Raw genomic sequence first — 20,364 nt, forward strand, 5'->3', positions numbered from 1 at the left:
AGAAAAAAGGACTCAGTATTTTTCAGCACAGGAACAACTTCCAAGAGTGGAAGCACAATATTCTTAGGCAGTTCATTTCATCCCTGCTTTCCCTTAGAGGCTCTATGCTGTTTTTCACCATTTCTTTATCTCCTTAATACAGGGGGAGCCATCATAACTTTAAACTGCTCCTCTTGAGAGCCTTCTGTAAGAACGAGAAGCAGCAACTCCTCACCCTGCCTTCCCCAGGAGTTTACTGCTAAGCATGTATGAGACTTGACAGCAACAGAACTGTGTAACAGTTTTGTGCTGAGCTCCTAATAAATATAACTGGCTGACCTGCCAGTAACAAGGCCACCTCTTAAAATTAAATAAACACACATGTATAATTTTGCTGCTGTTTGTAAACAAGTCTTGAAGTATTTAAACCACAAAATTAGGAAACTGCATTTTTACACTAGCCTTGAAGGAGCTGAGGAACAGAAAACCACCTTTACATCTCTTTTTACTGCTCAGTGAGCAGCCAGTAAATAGGAGAAGGGACAGCCCAAATTGCAGCCGGGCGAGGGACCACATTAGAGCTCCCCTCGGAGCATTCAGGATGACAGCAAACCCAAACAGTGCAACAACTGCTGCTGTGCACGGGATGGCAGGAGGCCACTGCAGCAGCCAAAAGCCTTTCAACAGCTTCTGCCTGCCCAGCCAGACCCGTGTGTGTGTGTTTGCAGCAGGAACAGACCCGGTTAATACCTGGGCTAAGTGACACGGGGCTGGAGAGGCCGTGCTGTGGGCACTGCAGGGATCACACACACACACAGGGCTGTGGGGCTGCACAGGGCTGGGAGAACCTGCTCCACAAGGATCTTTTCCCAATTCCCAAGCAGCAGCTTTGCAGTACCGATTCTATTAATGCAACGTGACAGACAGCCGCTTCCAGATCCCTTCCTTCCAGCATCCTACTGAACTTATTTTGCATGTTTGGAAAACATAGCTCCTTTTTTTTTTTTTTTTTAAGGCGCATGAACTCAAACACGCACAGATAATCACATTTCAAGAATCAGTAAGCCCAAGCAGGCAGGTGAACCATCCTGTCAGGCTCCCTCTCATACACCCTTCTGTGTATCTGGGCACAGCACGCCAAAAAACCACCTGTCCCTCGGCACTGATGTGCAGGGGATCAAAATGCTGCTGCTCACAGGCAGTGAGAAAGGAAACATGTGAAAATCCCTCCCCAGGAGAGGAGCAGCATTTATGGAGATTTCTAGCCAGGGAGCAGCAAACAGCGACCCAGCTCCTGCTCACCAGGAGGAAGGGGAGGTTGGGAAGGCAGCTGCACACCAAGTGCCTTGATGTCCCCTGGAGGCACAGATCCTGCCTCCCAGCACAAAGCTTTGTTTCTTTGTCTCCCGGACTACAAAAAAGCATCTGTGTGTTTCTCAAAGTCAGACGCCACCAAAAATACAGCGTTTGCTGTAACACAAATATAGGGAGCGCTTCTGTCTTACGAAATCAGATCAAAGCCCTAAAAGCTGCTAACTATGCAATGGAAGACTTTAAAAATCCATGGAAACACTGCAGTTCATGCCTGAAATGCCCACATGCAGGCGAAGGAGAAGAAATGGCTGTTTTAACATGCAATACAGCCAGGGAGCAATTCCGTCCCATCAATTTAACTTCAGAAAAAAGTATAAAAACATACTCAGTCTTCCTGGAGAGCTGAACTAATCTCAGCAAAAATATTCTTACCCAAGTTACATGACATTAACCAAGAATGACCTGAAGTCTGGCTGAGCACAAAGCCTGGAGCAAAAATACTGTAAAGATACTTTCCCTGCCATGCCTTCTTCTGCTTGCTTACCTGCGGTATTTTATACAGCCCCAATCCCTGTGCCTCTGAACACATCAAATCTTTGATATATTTAATCCTAAACAATCCTAGGGAGAGGAAAGCCATTCTCTAGGAAACAAACATCTTTTTATGGGGGGAAGGAGACTCAAGGATCAGAGATGGATAACCTGTATTTGTATCCTTTCCCTATTAATCATCTCTGGGCTTCAAAGGCACACGGAAAGCAGGAGTAGCTGATGTGAGACTGGGATTAATGGCCAATGTCTGATCCTGGGCTTCCATGTCCACCCACTGCTATTGTCAAGGCACACGGACTGACCAACCTCTACAATGTATACACTGCTTTTCAACAATCTCCCATACAAACATTCTCACTTCTGCAAGTACTTACACAAGAGAGACCATGGACAGTAAACCCACAGACAGCACTAGCAGTAGGAAAGGAAAATGAATGGCAATACAAGAAAACAATGAGATCACAATTACATAACATTTTTTTGAGTCCCTCAGTAACATTCAAGTTATTTAGATACCATCATGTCTCTCTACCAAGTGGCAATGGCTAAATGTATTTTCTCCAAGGTAAAGGATAACAAATACCAAAACAAATAAAGTTGGTCTCGTCTTCATGCAGGACTGCAGAACCTGGCTTAATGAAAACTATTACACTGTCATACCATTTTTCTTTCAAACAACAGGTCTGCAGAAACAAGATTTCTTCTTGTTAGTGTATATACTCCTGGACATCAAGAAATATATGAAATTTGTAACAGGATAGCAGGCCTGTTACTCAGAAGCATTTGGTTATGAATTCATATCCCACTGATTGCTATATTAGCTGTACTGCACTCTCACAGAAAGGGTGAATGCTCAGAATTTTGAGCACTGAATTTCTGTTAATTCAATGAATGCCCTTTTATCTTAAAAACTCAAACTCCACACCCTTCACAGCCCATTGAAAGCTCAGTGCAGTTGTTTCCATCAGCAAATTCCTTCTGCTGTGTTCTGGCATAAACCTCACTGTACCAGTGAAGCTGAAAGGAAAAAAAACTTCCCATTAAGAGCTTTCCACTTTCAAGGGTCTATTTTGTTTGGTTACTTTGTATTTTCAACAATCTTGCCTAAATATTATCATGTGTTTAAAAATTGACACAAACACCCCAGTCTCAAAAAATTGAAAAAAAAAAAAACCCTCAGATTAGTTTTTTGTCTGTGAAAAGCTTTATGATGACTGTGGAAAACATCATGAAGTTTTACTGTGCTAAACATTTACAGTTAAGAAGCCAAAAAAAATTTATACATGCAGCTAAAAACATGAGTTTCAAATTCCTCTCAAGAGCAATGTACCTTATGTCAGACAAAACAGACTCCAGATATGCAAGAACTAAAAATTGTTACAGGTGAAGAACGGAAAGGATTTCTTCCAAAATACAGTAAACAGTATGAACTTCCCTATTTTTTTCATTATGTGCTCTTCCTGCATGTACTCCAAAAGGGTAACACTTCTTTGGACACAATCTGGCAGCACAAAGCAAGCAGCTGGACCTCTCAGTGGGATCCCACACAGACACTGTAGTTCATTCCCATGCTACACTTCCCAGGAACAGCACCGTAAATAGTAAATATTTTCTGTGATTTGGAATCCAATAGTTCATCACATGCTGTGATTCAGTAGGTCAGGCAAGAGATATTTCTAGATGATCCTAAAACAACACCTTGTTATCTTGCTATTCCCACTGCTCTTTCCGAATGTTTTCTCTAGCAGCAGAAAATGGACAGTGGACCTCCCAGAATCTGGTAAGGAATAGATCTAAAAATGAGCAGTAACAGGGCTAGAAGTTACCAAGAACTTGACAGTCTTAAAAAAATCAAAACAGGCAAAGCCAAACCCAAACTGGAAATGTACATGTTTTGCATTTGAGAAAGTCCCATTTCAGAGCTGAAAATTACACTTAAAACAAGTCATGCGAAAGAAGATAGGAAAAAAAAAAAAAATCAATTCACCCTGTATAATCTTTAACCATACATCCAAAAACCTGCAACTGTTAAAAAGGCAGTGTCAAAGACCTGCACCTTCCTTTACTTCCTCTGTAAGCCAGTCTACATTGACCAATTCCAGATACATGTTAAGAGGTAAAGGGAAAACACCTAGAAAAACCCCTGTAAGTTAGAACAAAAATATAATAGAAAATCAATTTAAAAAAAGGCACAAAACCCCTCTAGTAAAGGTTGGAATAACGAAATACTTTTTTTTTTTTTAGGTTACTGAAAAAAGATCCCTTAACACTCATCCTGACTCACCAGAAGATACTAATAGTAACAGTACAGAGACAAGAGGCATTATGTACACCTGAAGACGTATGTGAAGATATACCCAGGTGAATGCTAAACAGGAGCTTCTGAAGTTATACATGTTTAAATTAAATGATCTGGATTATTTGCAGAGAACAGACTCCAAAAAAGGGGCTAATGGCTCTCTTTTGTGATCAAGAAATTCCAGAAGCCTGGAGGAAAAATGTTTGCACTGGAATTCAAAGAGGGAGGACAGGAGAGCCCAAGTACTTACAGGTCCAGCAGTCTAATGCTGAGCAAGGCAAATTTACAGAATATTCAATACTGGACTTCCATAATAAAGAATTAGTGAGGGGATAATAAAATCAATGTCAATCAAATTAAGTCTATGGAAAACAGATTCTGTCAAACTGAACTGACAACCTTCTTGATGAGATTACAAGTTTGACCTATAAATTTTAAGAATGCCATTTAATCAACATTGATATACTTGGTCTTCTCTAAAGGACTTGATTTGGTACTGCTTATTAATTGACTAAAACAAAATTAACAGGGTACACATTAAACGGATTAAAGAAGCCAACAGATCTCTTACTGGGACTTGTGAACAGGAAATCACGATGAAGACCTGAAGGAAAGCATCTATCTCAGGAAACAGATCTTGGCCCTAGATTGTTTATTTCCACCAGTAAGTGGAAAAAACCCAGACTCCTTGCTTGAGAAAATTGACTGCAGAAAGACAGGAGGAGGAGAGGATAAGTACAAAGAGGACAGAGGGAAAGCAAAAAGCAATTTACGTTCCTCAGTAAACCACAAATACACACATTTGCACAGCACAAAGATTACATCCTGCCAAACCAAGTTAACTGTGCCATGCTTTAGGAACGCTGAAATGAAAAGACTGACACAGGCTACATCAAGCTTGCACCACTGACACAAGAGTTAAAACTATTCTTGCCATAAAAGTCACAGAATCAGAAATGGAAGGAAAAATTGCTGCTTCTGATCTGCCTGTGCTTTGCTGAGGAAGAGCCCAGTCCTGGTGCATGTGCTCCAAGCAAGACACTGATGCCTTGGTGATGGGGCCATGAGAATTGACTACAGCACAAGAACTCCTTCAGTAGAGATAAGGGGGTCAATCTGCCTACCTGATCAAAAAGTTGCGATAGTGCTTTGAATGAAGCTGAACCTGAACATTACATTAGTATTCACCTGAAGTACAAATTTTTGTTTCTTACTAATGTTTACCCACAGAGTTATGTACCCCAAATCCCACTGTTTGGCAAGTGAAACCAGACTAGAAACAATACAGCAAATGCTGTTTTCCTGTGGAAGTCATTTGCTCTGTGTTTTTGACATGGAAGGTAACACAAATTTAAGTACCTACCAACCATTTTGTCAGTTCTACCACTGGAAATTCTGAAGGCTTGATTTTTTTCTGAAAGCTATGCTCTAGCTCAAGCAGAAATTAATCCAGGGAATGTTTTGGCAGGATGTGTTAAGTGCTCAATAATCTCTTCTACTCTGAAGCTCTACAAATACACTGTTCCTGCTGGTTCTATGAAGAACAATCATTGCCACAAGCAAAGCAGAAGCAAACTACATCCTCAGAAAGTCTGAAGCTTTCCTACTGCAGCAAACTATTCTAAGAGCAACTGTGAGATGAGTACAACTTTTAATTGCCCACCTGTGACCAGGTAAGTTAAAGAAATGGTTAGAAACATCTTTTTTATTTGGAAATAAATTACTGTGGAATTAAAGAACTATGGTCCCCACTATAAGCAGCCAGTCACGAGAACAAGCACAGAATGGGACAGCAGTGATCTGAACTGCCTCAAACTGTGGTTTTGTTGTCCCCTGCCCAAATGAAAAACCTAATTAAAGCTGCCCTCCCTACAGAGGGGCGTACCGCGAGCGCCGACACCATCCCTCCCTTCGGAAGTAGGGCACGTCTGACAGCTCATCTCGCATCAGCCAGGCAGGAGTCAGACAGCAACAGCCTTCAGTCACTCTGCCTTGGGGACCAAAAGATAAATAATGCTCACCACCAATTCTCCACATCTCCCCAGATCTATTTTTGCCTATTCAAACCTCGGTGAAATTCAGGGAAGGAACTGGTCGCGGGGTGAGCTCCTCTCTGTCACAAAAGCTCAGCTCAACTTGCTGTCCACCTGCGGCTCTTCCAAGCAAACCTGCACATAACTCTCCCACTTTTCCCAGTGTTTCTCAAGATTGAGATGTTTGTAATAAATAGAACCTATGGACGGATGGCAGGGAGATTGCTTTCTGTCTTTTAAGCAAGAGAAACCAAAGAGAATTCTGATGTTCAAGGCAGTCCTGGCTCCAGCAGGCAGGTCCATTTCAGAACACCACCCTGTGAGCCTTCAAACCAATTCAGAAGTCTTTTAAACATATTCCCGGGATGAAAAGGAATGACTGCATCTCATACAAAAAGCTGTATGAAGTAGAGGATTTTGGAGAAGGTTACATAAATATCCTTGAGATGATATATTCATAATGTGCAAAGAGGGTCAAGTGAAATGACTTTCATGTTTTTTTCTTGTTGTTTCCACAACAGTCACCAACAAATAGAGCTGTTCACCTTAAAAAGGAGGTAAGCTATAGAGAGAAAATTCAGATCAAGAGAAAAGGAGATCTGATCACGAGCCCAGTTCAAACCTGCTACTTGTCTGGCGCTTTTTTATACCAGTAAATGTCAGCCCCATTCATCCTCCACCACTTTACCAAGGAGAATCACCTGCTGTCACCCCAGCAATGCACACTGCAGTCTCAGGAGAACCAAACCAGAAGGGAAGCATCTTCTGCACACAGTGCTCCTAGGACCAAACAATTAAGCTAAGGCTGTCATTGTCACAATTCACTGCAACCCATCTATGAAGGGTAACTTGTTCTGTGCTTAGTGCAGCTCTATCACAGCACCCATTTAGTCTATAGCTTATTTACAATACAGACTCCTTATGTTTGTACAAATTAGGATTCATTCGATACACATTGTCCATGAACAGCAAGAAAACATTCTCCCCCTATTAACTCACTTCTGTAAGAATTTAGAGAAAACTGCACAATCTTTCTCAAAGCAAAAACCAGACAGGCAAGCATGAGTGATAAATCATTTGTTTTTTGCTTTTTGCAGGAAGGCATCAGGGTACAAGATGGAACCTTCCATCAAATTACTATACTTGAATTATCCTTAGTTCTTTTGAGACTATCCCACCCCTATACATTAGGAAAAGTCAGCTGTATTTAAAAGCAATCCAATCTAGAGCCCCAGATATGCTGTGATGCTACAGTGCACCTACAATTAAGAAGCATGATTTGTCCTTGGCTAAAAACAGCCACCAGCACTATCCAAGTTCTGTAGATCCTTAAAATACAACTGGAGGGCAAAGCCACGTTGCAGACTAACAGTGAAATGCACTTTGAAAAGATCCCCTCCTAAGAAACATGCCCATAGCTTCATGAAAAAATAAAAAAAGTAAAGCTAACCCCAAACCTCTGGGAAAAATCCTCTATGTTCCACAGCTAGAGCACCTGCAAAGGCTACACAATGACAAAGATCCTCAGATGGGACAGGGTCCCTCAAGCAAACCCTCCTCCCAAGGCATCAGAGCCCTGATACCCAAACAGCTATGGTACTCCCCATCAGATATCTGCAGAGAGAAAATTCCTATCACTGCCTTAATGCCAGAGAGACTCGACTAAAAGCTCATTCATGCAGGAGAGAGGCCTTTTTTGGGGAGCTCGAGGGGAGACGCAATGAGGTCCCACGGGAGCCCTGTGCACACAGGATTTAATAAACTCCAGCCCAAGTGGAAGGGGCTCCTTTGCACCAGGCCTTCCCCAGCAGAGACGCTGCTACGTGATTAAAAAATCCCCCAAAGGAAGCCCTTGCAAACAGTGTGCTACATCCCACGTAAAACTCTCCCTCAGGGAGAGGATAAGAGAGGGAAAATGAACCAGACATACAGACACCACTCACTCAATTTTAATATCTGAATGGGAAGTGCCAGATACCATGACAACAAGCCTAGAAAAATAAAAGGGGAATAAAAAGAAGTGTTGCTCAAAATGTGAAACAAATCCTATAAATGTAGCTAAAGCAAATTATTAGTGCTGGGGAGGTAACTGCAAGCCCTGGACCTTCACATGTCTCTGGAAGGGAGCCACAAGGACCTGGGCACAGTGACCTCAAAATCAAAGCAAGACTCCCCAAACCCATCTGCAAGCTCCCCATAACAGAAAGAAACATCATTGATCCAGCATCTTGAGCTAGAAAGCTTGATTTTGCCAGGCAGTGCCAGAGGAGATTACATGAGTTTTGTCCTCTTCTGTATTTCTGACAAATCTTTTAATGCAAGATAGTGTAATTTAATGTCTTGATTTTCAGAGATGCTGAAGCAGTAGTAGTTCTTGTCTAAATTAAACACCAATTGACAGTAACCGCCATTTTTCAAAATTAGATACAGTAAATATTTTCACTTTAGAATGGCCCCATATATCCAACTCCCAGCACAGAACAAGATGGAGCACCCTTTGACAGCCTGCTGCTGCCCAGCACCACCAGATCCTGCCAAAAAATCCTACCTCCACAAAAACTTCAAGAAGGCTTCCAAAACCATGCAACTACTCCATTTTATACTTGACCAGCAAGGTAAGACACACCTGCTCTTGAAAATTGTGCCTTAGAGACTCCTAAAGGCTTCTATCATTTCAGATGTTCTGCATCTCACCTGAAACAAGGCTTTGCTCTCACGTGCAGACTACAGAGTCCAACCAAGTCAGCTGTGCCACTGCTGTGCTTGAGGACATGGACTAATCTGCCTGCAAAGTTTAAGTGGCACTTTGAGACAGATGCTGCTGACTTGGCTGGAGTCTTCCATGGTTCCCATTACCATAGCATGGAAGCATTTTACCTCTGAAACACACCTTTCTTCACAAAAAACACTGTGGAAAGCACTTTTATTCCTGTTTTGGAGAAGAAAAAACTGAAAGCATCACAATTTCCAGGGTGAACTTGGACAGAGTAACACAGCCACTATAACAAGGAGCTAAAACTGCAGCTCCCCCCTCTAAGATTGGAACCTTATCACTGGTCCATTGAGAGTTGTGCTGGGCTAGAGATATCTTGTAAACAACACACACATTTCGTGTTCTGTAGAATATATTATCCTCCTTTTTCTTTTTTGTTTGCTTGCTTTTATCAAGTTTCTTTAAATGCAAAACTGAATTTTCAGCATGGGTGTGTTCGTACTACTGCAAGCAACTGATTAAATAGGTTTTGAAAAGCTATTGCTCCTGACATACACAAGACAAGTGAGTTCCATTTCTGAGCAAATATTTGGATTTTGCTCCCCTCAGTTGACATCTCTTGCTTCCCCTTCTTTTCATCTTCTCCTCCCCCTTCCTTCAAGGAGCACACAGCCTCTGAATTAGCAGCTGTTCCGAGAAGAGCAAGGCTGCACTCCTCCCTGCTTTGTCCCAGAACAGAACAGGGACTGTACTATAAAAATCCAGTGTTCTGGGGACAGGCATGAATGGACAAGAAACAGCCATGACTTGTCTATCCTGAACAGTAAATTCAATGCTGAAGAGACGACTTAAACACAAGAATGCAGACATTAGAAACAAACAGGCTAAGTGAAAACAAGATTCACTGAGAAAAAGTGAAAACAAATAGAACCAGGGAAAAAAACTCCTGAATGATGTAGCAGCACATAAAAATGGTTATCAGCAGTGTGAAAAAAAAATCTGCAAAAAGAATTAAAGAAGTCACTGCATTATACTAAGCATGCACTATGCTGTGGGAAGCAGTCCTCATCCCAAACAGGGGATGTCACACTGGGGAGAAAGGACACAGCATCACTGGACAAGCAGTACAGAAAGAATGGTAAAGACCACACAACTCCAACAAGGAATGTATGCGCCAGAGAAAAGGAAGGCAATGAACTGAAGGCAAATATCTGCAGTCATGACATTTTAAAAATAAGACCTAAGGCTCAAGACTGACTTAAGATACAAGCTTAGAAGTGTTCAATGCTAAAACACTAAAATATGGTATCCTTTGATGAAATCTGACCAAAGTGAGATACAAAAGCCTACAGATATTTCAAATGTGTAAAGACTATGACTGAAGATGAAATATTAGAAGTGCTGCTTTTAATATTGTTATTCAAAAAAAGATGAAATTAAAAGAGGGTAGAAAGAATCACTGTCTGGAACCAAAGAGAAAAGGCACTCCAAGAACATGAGCCAGCAGGTCACAGAAGAGGCACATGCTTCATTAGAGCAGATGTATCTTCCCTCCTGCATATCATCCCAAATGCTGGCACTTCTGAAATTTAGATGAAAGCAGAATGCAACTAAAAATTTAATACTGAACAATGGACCAGAAGCAGAAGGCAAACCAAAAGAAAGAGTGATTATTCACCGTTCAATAATTAGGCTTCAACCAAAGGCACAGTTAAGTTCAGAGTACAGGGAGCCCATACCATACCACATACACAGTTTTGGTGCAAATGTGCCAAACTTGTATGAAAAGGGGCAATGCCAGACACCTAGAGTCAAAGCTTATGGGAAGCTCCACGAGAAAATTATGGCAGTGAGTGGCAGAAGAAAGGCAAAAGGACAGAACCAGGACAGAGCCTGTACACAGACCAAGGTTCCTACTTTCATGAAGTGTCTGAGAACTGCAGAGTGGAAAGTCCTGGCACAACAAAAATCTTGCTTCATATGCTAGAGATTTTAATAAAAAGGCCAAAAACATACTCTATCAATAAGAAGGAAGCAAGCAGAGAACATGGGAAAGACACAGCCAAGATCTGGAAAAGCCAGTGCATCAGCAAACTTGGAATAATTTCATGTAGAAATGGTGGCAGTAATGCTTCCAGTCTAGAGGAAATGGCAAAGGAACATAGAACTGGAAAAAACCAAGACTATGTTTTGCAAAACAAGCATATTAAGCAGGACATAATATTATACTGCAACATCAATATCTGAAACCTGTTTGACTGCAAACTCAAAAGGCCCTGGTAATTTTGTCATGAAATGATTTAATTCAGCAACATTTAAGGTTTTGTACCTCAGCCTCTGTCAAACAGCAAAAAACAAAAGCCATAACAATACTAACAAATTTCACAGTAATTCAGAACAATGACTCTCAATACCTGTTCTGTCTCATCAACAGCCTACTAATTAAACTCTGAGCTCTACTAACCACTTTTTCCAATGCACAGAGGCAAGTAATTTATTACAGATTGAAATACAAAATTTAATATTAACAACACAACTCGTGACTGCAGCATTTTTAATCTGATCAGCAGAAACATAAATAAAAGTTGCAACCTGACAGCTAAGAAGGTTAATCTGTAATAGTTAGATTTGCGTAGATGACTTTACACGGCATCTGGAAAGATGCTGAGAAAGGTAAAGCTACTTCATCATATTCCAAAACATGCTACCTATAGAAATTTTGCTATGCACTGATATACAGACTGCAGGGAGCCTCACCATAAATTTGTTTCAGCTTTAAGACAGAACTTCCAAAATTTTAAAGCAAGAGCAGGAATTTAAGTTGGGTTTCAAATGTTTAAAACATTCCTTTTAGGTACCTGCAGGTAACAAAAGTAATGAAAACCACTTCAAGGAGAAAATATTATGACTTTGTGTGCACATACTACTTAGTTCTATCACTTAATCTCGGTAATTTTTTTTTGAGCAGCATATTAGCATGAATATGCTCCTCAGTAAATTTTCTCCAGCATAAAAATTCTGCTCTTTTCAAGATGGCAGATTTCCGCCATTGTTGGCTATCCACCACTAAAACCAGTGCAATTTCTGTGATACACTACTCTTCTAAAAGGCTTTTCTCAATATTAAGCAGGAAGGTGGTCAATAAACTTCTTCCTTTCCTTTCCAGTTTGGCAAAATACCTAACCTGGAGCAAGTGAGTACCACAATACTACCAACATCCAAAATGAAGGCACCAGAGCAGCTATTCCAATGCAGCAGAAAGCATAAGGGAAAAATATGTCACCAGTCAAGCTCCCAAAGCTGTTCATCTTTGGGGCTGGGTTTTTGTTTTTGTTTTTTTTTTTTTTTTTTTGTTAACACAAAGTGGCTTCCAGAGCAGGAAAATGTTTAAAGAAACAGAGAACTGGGCAAAGATATGCACTGGTAAATAGAAATGACACAGATACAGCAAGTAGGAGAACAGAGGAGTCTAAAAAAGGAACTGCTGGAGAATACTTCTTGTTACATGTCCTATCTTCTCATGCCCTACCTACCATCCTCACAGCCAGGAAAGTGGAAAGTGAATACACCCCCTCCATCCAACCAACAGCTTCCCAGGGAAGGAGGAGGCAGCCTCATTTTTTGGGTCCTAGAATTCTGCAGCAAGAGGAGGGAAGCCTGTTGATACCTAACTTAAGGTGCTTCCAAATGTGTGTGAGCACAATTATCTGAATAGGGCAGCAGGGAGATTAGAGCTTGTACTGCAGGAACAGCAGTCCCTCTAGTACAGCAACAATTAATCACACTGGCAATGCTGCCATTTGTTTGCTTGCAGGTGAGTATGACGCAGCTTTTTGTCCATCTGCTTTTGCAACACCCCTTGAAAACCATCTAACTGGAAAAAAAAAAGAGTTTAGGCTCTTGTGAATAAAAGTAATAAGTGTTCAGCTTTTTGCCCCTCAAGCTGATATATTCCACTGATTAAACAGATGCTGAGAGTCATAAGAACAGCAGTACTGCGTCAGATCAGAGAGCTGCCTGGTCCAATATTCTGCCTCCAGCAGCACCTGCAAGTCAGTTACTTGCACTGAAATTCCTAGCAGGGACAAGCAGCAACATCTGCAAAGTCAGTGATGGATCCTGGTCAGGAATCCAACAACATGCAGCAGTGAGTCAGCCAAAGCAGTGCCAGTGAGCAAAGCCAAATAAATGGACTGGCCATGATGCTTGCTTTCTCTCTTCTCTTTTCATAGAATGAGAATTTCACAGGAATGAGAGTGGAGAGTGACCATTAGATTGTGGCATCACAGAAATGGGAAACATGGTACCTGAGCAAAACATTTCTTAAGAGATGTGGAAAGATTCAGAAGGGGCCAAAACAAAACTCAGACTGTATCACAAACAGTTTGAAAAGTCAGAGGCTGCAGTACCCTATCAATGACTATTCCAGGAATGAAGCACAGGACATGAAGAGAATGCTGATGCAATCCAGAGATTTGTTGGCAAAGACTGCGCATCAGAGCAACTTCCAATAGCCCAGATTCCCGAGATGGTTATCTGTGCTGACTCTAAGCACAGGACTGCCAGTGAGCTGCACACAAAGGCTGCTGGACTCCCAGCTCAGGCAGCAAGAGAAACCATGTTTTATGCAGGAGAAAAGAAGTGGTGAGCAGTGTTAGGGGTGTAGAAAACACTCTCTCCATATATCCTTGTGTTTAACAGCAAAATTAGAAGTTAAGAAGTTTTAACTGTAAGTCAGTTTAAAATGGTGGCCTAAGTTTCCAAGCAGTGAGATTGAACTTCTGAAGTTTTCTGGAAGCAAATAAGGAAAAAAAAGGATTTAAGGCCGGGCAAGACCTCCATGGAGTAAATATTCCAAAAGGAACTTCGCCCTTGCGAATTGCATATCATTTGACAAATAGTAAAGAGGTTGGCTTGATTATGTAAATGGATCTTTCCTCAAGTCACAGTTAGAGTAACCCCAAAAGCAAAAATCTGAAGGATGTATTCTGAAAGGATGGAAACTGAATGATGACTTTGATCAGTTTAGGGACTGCACATGAACTGAGGTGGTAGAAAACAGAAGAGAGGCAGGAATGCTGAGGACATTCACACTCCTAGGAGCAGGGGATCCCAGTACCAGTCTGAAGGTCTCACATTGACAATTCCCAGAAGCCAAGGTGAAGATCACCTTGGCAGAACTCTTTTGGCTGAAGAGAAAACAAACAGCCTGCTAGGGGGAACTCAACTGATGATGGATCAGCTCTGCAAGACAGAAGGGACAAGGACTCCTTGGCTCACTGATTCAGAGAATGAGCTACTGCAGGCAGGTCAAGTAACCCCAGTCACGAGTTTACTGAACACCCTCTGAAAGTCAAGAAGAAATTCCCAATGCAGTGTTGGTGGAAATAAGCCTTGTGAAAAGGGAGAGCAGGAGGCAGACCACTTTCCAAAGCATTTGGAGTGGTTTTACGCAGGTCACTGCTGTTCCTGGACAAGCTGTGCAGCAAAAGCACAGGGGAAGCAGGCAGAGGTGACAGCCACAGTACAGCTCATAGGTATGGCTGGAGGGCAGCAGGGAATGGAGAAACATTAGGAAAATCAGCCTTGGAGGCCTGACAGGTACCTGGGTGTTCTGTCTGCTGCTGCCCCACAGGACCCTGCCTCAGCTGGGAGTGCCTTGCTAGTGGCTGACAGTCTCCCAGAGCTTTCCTGGCACTCACATTCCTTTCCTCCCCTTTCTCCTTGGGCTAAAAGGAAAGAAAAAGTTACGGAGAGAAGCAGCTGTGCCAAGTGCTGAAGGACAGGGTCCGGGCTTCTGGAGGAGAGGGCAGAATGATCCAAAAAGGAGAGAGAACACCAGAAGTGAAGGGTGGAATGCCACCAAGAGAGGGCTGCACCAGAGCCATTTCACTGGCTGTCCCCTGGCAGACGGCTTCTCTTCAACACAGGTGATAGGAGGGATGGAAAAAAGGCTCAGAGCAGGAGGTAAGCAGACACACCAGAAAGCCTCACAAGTAACCTTGTATCAGGAGGTCATGAGCTCAGAGATGCAGGCCTGCTTGGGCTGATGAGGAAAATCACCCTGGCAATCCTTCCACACTGGGCTTGATGGGAAGGTGATGGTATTTACTCAAACCAAGCAGCAAAAACTGAGGAATATTCTAAATATGCATTAGAGGCATTTAATACACTGCAGAAGCAGCTCAGGATTGAAACCAGTGAAGTTAATTAGAAAGCTCTTTTGCAGCACAAGGGCCATATGCCTCCTTGCTCTCTGCCTATTTGCCCCAACACTCATCTCAATTGCTTTTTTCCAATAATCAAGAAATCAAAATTCTTTTGTTCGCCGGCACAGAGTCTGTACCAGGCGACTGCAGAGAAGTGATAAAGAAAATGATGGATGCTAATTTGACCATTTTCCTCAGTGTTCAGCACTGACATCAAACCACAGAAAAAAACATTTTAGAGATCCAGCACTGAGACACTCGCTACCATTTCTGTGTCTCCTCCCCCACAGTGCTAAGTTCAGATACTTAATGCAAATGTTCATTAAAATAATCAATATTTGGGGATTGTCTTGAATCTGCAGCCCTTAAAATAGGATATGCAACATGGAAATTACGTTTATCTCTGCTCCAGAACAGAATATACTTCAGGAAATAAGCTGTAAAAATAACTAGGCTATGAAATTAAGATCAATTTATCAAAGGTCTTTAATAACATTCAGAGCCATATATTTAGTCCTTTAAAAATAATTCTAGATTTCAAATTTAAAAGACTCTGAAACATGTCTGGTTTTCCACATATCTTAATATTTCATTCTCTGCATATAACGAAAAAATAAAGCATAGTCTGTATTCCATCTGATGAGCAGAAAGAATTTTTTCTTTTCAGTTCCAAACTACATTATCTCAGACTTCTGCTTCTCTGGGCACTTGACTTTCAGCTGCACTAACACTGCTCTGACCACTCTTTCCTCACTGCATTTGTCTATGCATTCAACACAAAGAAGTAACTTCCATACAAATCTCCTTTACCTAACAAATACAATGGGGCCAACGTACAGTCACTTCCTGAAAAACCTAAGGCAATTCACCTAATTTGGTATTATTTTTTCAGACAAAAGAACCCTAGCTGAGTACTTTGCTGTATAAATATTTTTCCTATTTCAGCAAATACCAAGTCTTTTGCTTTCAAGGAAGTCAAATGCAAAACTCCACAGCTTCTTACAGAGATTCCCTATACAATCAATTTGAGGGGCACTATTAATATGACCTTTAAATGCAATCAAGCCAAATGCCAGAAATATATATTCAATTTATGGTGAACACCACTGCATGAAAGCATTATCCCCCTGTTCTGAAGGACTGTATTAATTCTCCTCCTCTACCAGAGCAATGAAATTGCTGCTAACACTCAGTCTAAGGCAACAAGATCTGTGCCAAATAAATGATCAGAGATCAGTGACTGGTTACCACCGCTTGACAGAGAATTACTAAAACCCCCTTCCACGTCAACAAGGGAATAAACTACCTCTACAAGGTATTTTTCTCCTAAACCCTGTTATTAGGTGGGCTTATGCTATGAGGCATGAGTGTTTACATACTTTCTAAAGAGTTTATAAGTCTTATCTAACATAATCCTTGCATTCTATAATCCTATCTGTTTAATGTATTTTACGTGGGGAAAACCGCTGGAACCAGTAATATCTCAAAATGGAAGGCACTTCCAAAGCACAATCAGTGAATGGACATCAAATGCAGAAGTAGTTTATGCTCAGGTTAGACTTTCATTTATCTCAGATCAGGTACCTTAATGCTGGGCTTCACTGTAAATGATATTAATCTGCATATGGAGCTGTTTTTTTTTTTTTCTTTCCACAGGACACTTTTGGCACACCATTTTACAAAATTATTAAAGAAAAGATAGATGAAACACTGCCAGCCTTTGTATGTGAATTTTTCAGTGAACACATGTTCTATCCGCAGTGTCTAAGCATAAATAGCCGTGAACTATTTCCCTTAAATAAAAATAAATCTTTTCTCCCCTTGACAAAGCAACACAATTTCACTAATATCTCTGCAATTTCCAGCTTAAGTGTTTCACCTGCAAGACTTAACCATGCAATAGTTACTACCTATTGTCACAAACTGCCTTACCAAAGGCCTGTTCCCTAGAACTAAATTTAGCCATTAGTCCCATTTTTGCTTTGTCTCTTTACATTATTATGAGATTCCTGAGTCCTCCTTTGACTCCAACCCAGATGGACCCAATGGGACCTCCTGGTTATCTACTCTGCCATGCCTCAAAACCTCCAATTAAAATACATAAAACTTGGCTGCTGCCAACACTGGGCCAATACTAGGTGATGTCTGCTTACCAGGGAAAGCATTCCTGCTGCTGCACATCTGCCATTAGACCCCAGAAATTCCCTCCTGGAGAACATGACCATTCCCACCTGCCTTCTCTCCTGCCTCCCTGGGCATCAGCAGTGTGCAATAAATGGCTTCTGCTCCTGAGGATACAGACCTTCTCCACCCCTTGCTTTCCAAATGCAGATGCTGAAATTAAGGCTGCCTAATTAAGCTCCAAATTTCAGCAAACTGCAAACTTGCAGCTCTGAACAGCATGTTCTAGATAGAAACACACTAGTTCCCCATCATTTGGTTAAATAAAATCTGGGTCTTTGCTTTTTACGGCAGCAGCTTTTCAATATGGGCTTCTTATTTTACAGGAAAGTTGGAAACATTTTTTTCTAGATGGCACACAATACCAACTCAGTGTGGACAAACTTCAGGATTGAAGGAGCAGAACAGCCTTCCCAGGTCAACAATTTATTGGTTTCCACAGATGAATCAGCACTGCACAGTCCTCATGTGAAAGATACCTTCCTGTACTCTCATAATACTGCATAACTTCTGGTTCTGCCATTTTAGTAGGTTTTGGTTCTTGGATCCTATGCTTGAACATCCCAAGGAGTAAGGAGCAGACAATCCATAACTTCTAGAGAAGGCTGCAGGTAATGCAGTCAGTACTTCCATCTCCCCTTTTCACTCATTGATATTTAAATTATACTTACAATGCCATGATTATTTCTGAACTTCAGTTTTAATCTAAACCTGCATCAGGAATATTATAAATACCTGAAACTAAAGTGAAAGGCTTCAGTCTTTGTACATAATCTTAAAGGAATTGCAAATTCAAAAAAGAACAATTAAAAAAACCCAAAACCAACAGAGTTAACATTCTGGGCAGAGGAACAACAAAGTTCCTGATTATACATGCAAAGAACATAAAATTGTACCACACAGTAGAATTATGCAAACCCTGCCATAACTTAAGGGATGCAAGAACTCTTGTATCAATAAATATTCTGCTTCACAGTGTTCCTGGATCATTTGAAGATGCAAAAGATTTGCAAGCCAAAGATTTTTGGATACCAATCATCTGAAGATTCAAAGAGGTAAGTTCCTGGGTAAGTTACAGAGAAAGAAAAAAAAAAAGGAAAAAAAGCTACCAAATGAATTAAAAAATTAGTAACAAACATCCCCTTCTCCCACACACAAACTATGTCAACAAGGACAACTCAGAGGGCCAGCAGCTCTTACGGTATCTGACGGACACTACACTGACTGGATCTTTTGTTTGCAAACACAGGACAAAACAAGTTCAGCATTTCTTCTCTGAAAATTCCCATGAATTCAAGCCCTCTCCCTCAAGCGATGAAGATATTTGTCACTGGTTTTCTTCAGACAAAATAAGAAATAAAGAGCATCTGCAACGCTCTCTACCTTAGCATTTCTGGTTAGTGCTGAGCCTCACTCACATCCATCTGAAGCCATAGGTTTCCTCCCTGAAGTCACCTCCTCTCATCTAATGCTGTTCTCAAATGTTTATACCACTTAGCTGGGTTTTTTTTAACCCAAGTTCCTTCTCATTTTTTGAGCGCAGCTGATTAAACCTGAACAACTGGGTTGTTGGACGAAATATGCTGTAGCTATGAAATGGTACAGCAGGGACCAGTTTCACTGTTAATTTAAAATGCTAGAATTAATTAGGTAGTGTAAATGAAGAATTTAATAAGCACACTTTACAACCACAAGTTCTGCTTTTATTAAACACCCCTGCCAAATGAAGGCAACTATCTTCAGTCTTGTTTTTCCTTGTCTCATTCCCTTAAAATCTCTGCAGTGGAGAAAAAAAAAAAAACCCAAACCATTTTTGCTATTGCAACCCCTCCCCCATAATTAAAATGTATGCCTGACTTCCATCTCCTCTCTCAAGTCATTAGCATCTTTAAAAAATGCTACTGTATATCCTGCCTGTTCTGAGAAGCTACCAAACAAAACCCAAGTTTACGATTTTGGTTTTGAATACCAAATTAAAGGCTGTCTTAGAAGCTGTCATTCCTATTCCACTCAGTGCGGTGTACTACCAAATTAGCATAGTTTTTTAGTAAAGGAATATGCTTGTTTTAACATGTGCCTTCCCAAAGCGAGGGGGCAACTTCATAAACCAATTTTATTAAAAACTCCTACTACTGTTCTAAGGCTGCAAAAAGACTTGGAGCAGATGACTGTTCCTGTCATTGTTTAACCAAATTTAAAATGAATAAGAGTTCAGGTAATGAATTTTATTGGAGAGATCCAGTATGTTTAAAAAGATTTTCTATACCTTTTAACTCCTTGGAAAAAAAACATTTCAGAAGACTCAACATTATCCTAAAATAAAAAAAAAAACACCAACTTTTCAGCTCCTTGACAAGGGAAATAGAATCTTTTACATGAGCCAATTCAATGCTACCTAGCTTCAGAAATACATTTGAGATTTTCTACTATGGTTTTGCCAGGAGAACTATTTAATCATGATTTGGTTTATGACCTTTTCTATTTTTCTTGAAGCAAGCTCTCCCTACAGCTTTTTATTCTGACTTTTTTTTTGATTTGCCAGATAATTCAGCCCAGCAAGAAGGAAGCAAACTTACAATATATGAAGACAAACCAGACTTTTAACAGAAAGAACAGCATGTTTTTTTAAAGGCATAACGAAACAGAGCATGCTTAGCTTAGATTTATTAAAGCCACAAAATTTTCAACAGAAACAATGAAAAGTCTAAAAGCAGGCAAAATCTAAACTGCTTCACATCTTCACTGCTAAAGCAATAGCTTAAGAATTCACTGGGGTTTTTTTTCAATATAGCTTTCACTGTCAGAAAAAAATACTTCTATTGATTTTTAATAAGGAAAAAGCAAAGAACCCCTGAAAAGCCAGTCATTCCTCTTGCAGCCTACTGGCATACCTCCACCCCTCCCCTCCCAAAAAACCAGTCCAGGGGCCTAATGAAGGACATGCTTACATGATGATCCAGAAAGATGAGCTGGGTATGACCTCAGTGCATTTCCATTTTGTTACTCTCCATGTTCTAAGAACCTTAAAAACACGAACTGCTTCTGGCAGAGGACTGAATTTGATTTACTAACTCTGAACTCAAT

The 20,364-nt window shown here is 40.9% G+C and overlaps 1 protein-coding gene across 8 annotated transcripts in view; it reads right to left on the bottom strand.

The window, feature by feature from the left end:
• ELAVL4 (ELAV like RNA binding protein 4) overlaps nucleotides 1-20,364 on the bottom strand; it is a 65,004-nt gene that overhangs the window by 20,042 nt on the left and 24,598 nt on the right. The gene's annotated exons all lie outside the window — the stretch shown is intronic.

Source organism: Molothrus aeneus, chromosome 9 (assembly GCF_037042795.1).
Source record: "Molothrus aeneus isolate 106 chromosome 9, BPBGC_Maene_1.0, whole genome shotgun sequence".
NCBI classification, from domain to species: domain Eukaryota; kingdom Metazoa; phylum Chordata; class Aves; order Passeriformes; family Icteridae; genus Molothrus; species Molothrus aeneus.